Consider the following 1835-nt stretch of genomic DNA (forward strand, 5'->3'; position numbering starts at 1 on the left):
CTACTATTCCTTTGAAGAAAATGATAGTGGAAACCCATCTCTTTGCTATGAGATACATCTGCCACATTCACTGGCACAACTCCTCGTAGGGTAGGCACAGTCGACCACTTTAACTACTAATGCACTGGGCCAAGCCCAATTATAGGTAACTTACACCAGCTGGAGCGCAAAGCAGATGCTCTCAAATCACACAGCACAGAGTTTACCGGTATCAGAGGTAAACTACGCAAAGAAAAGCAAACATAGATCTGTAGGGTAACTTTCTGAAGATGAAATCCCTACCAAAGCTCCTAACAGAGTGAAAGGAAGGGAAATCTGTTGTGTCCTGTCTTCAACTCTACCACCTAAAGCTCCATAGCTAAATCATTATAACTTACAGAAAGAAAATAGAATGCACTGGATCTCTACTCCCTGCTCGAAGACTTGCCTGTATGAAAGACAATAAACACATCCAAAAAGACTGCGGGCGTGTAACAGAATGCTCTTATTCCCTGACCCGCCCCAGCTCAGACCCAGCCAGCACAGCACATTCTTTATTTGCTCAATAAGGGGTCGTAACACTGGGGCACCCTGAGATGAGGAACACACATACGTAAGAGCCCCAGAAGAAGGGAGAATAACGAAAACTTGAAGAAAAAAAATAATAAAAAAGGCAGCTACAAAGCACTTTAGCACAGCTCTCTGACACACATATAAACATATAAACACATAAACAGCCCCGCGCCAGCAGCCACCGCCATTTTGTCGTGCGGCCGAGGACGGCCCCGCGCATGCGCGTCCCTCCCCCGCCCATCGCTGGCAGCGCCCGGCTGCGCACACAGAGTGCGCATGCGCACGTCCGGACGCGCCCGCGCATGGCGGTTTCACGGCCGTTCCTCCCGGAAGGAGTTGTCGGTTGCCATGGCAACGGGGCCTGCTCCGGGGCCTGCTCCTTCCGGTCGCGCCACCCGGTTGCCCAAAGCTCTCCCTCCCGCTCCCGAGCGCCGTCTCCCCTCTGATGCCCACGGCCATGGCCAAGGGGCTCCCGTTTGTCAGAGCCCGGCAGTGCCGGGCCTTCCTGCAGCAACCAGGGGCTGTACACGCAGACATCCCTCTGCCTCATGGCTCAGGCAGAGGCTGCTTAACTGGCTTCATTTCTGTCTTAAATATGGGCCTCGTAAACGGCAGAGGGCTTTTACTGCTGTCCTGTCATCAGCAGCATCTCAACATTTCGGTCACGCCGCCCACAGGAGGTGTGGCGGGATGGGATTGATGGCAGCTGTTCTTCCGTGCTTGAGGCTGTTGCTGCTGCACGGAGTTAAACCGAGGTGTTTGAGGAAGTGGTTTTGTTCAGGGAAGGCTCAAATGTAAAACAATAAATAAAAAAATACTTTGGGAATAAACTGCAAAGTCTCCAAAACAAAGACTAACTAAATAAATAATCATCCAAATCTTATTTCTCCGTTCCTTTCTTTCAAAGAGAATTTTGGAAAAGAACAAGGTTGGAATGAGGGAGAAGTCCCACATAAAATTTCCTACCTTTCTCCTATTGTACAGGTTGACAAAGGAAATAGTGGGCTAGGCACACAGCAGCTTTCTGTCTGCTTGATTTTTAACGTGAGACAACTTTGCCCACATAATTGATGTTGAACGAGAGAATTTTCAGATAAAACATTTAGGTGAAGTCATGACTTGGTAGTAAAGCCAGCTTGATCTCATAATAAGGGTACACTGACTCAAGTGAAAACATTTAAAGTTAAAATGATTCCTGTAAGTCAAATGGTATAGTATTATAGGATGTGCTGTAGTGGGAAACTGACCAGATAGAGAAACACTTGGTACAATTTTCAGATTCA

Source organism: Aythya fuligula, chromosome 18 (assembly GCF_009819795.1).
Source record: "Aythya fuligula isolate bAytFul2 chromosome 18, bAytFul2.pri, whole genome shotgun sequence".
NCBI lineage: Eukaryota > Metazoa > Chordata > Aves > Anseriformes > Anatidae > Aythya > Aythya fuligula.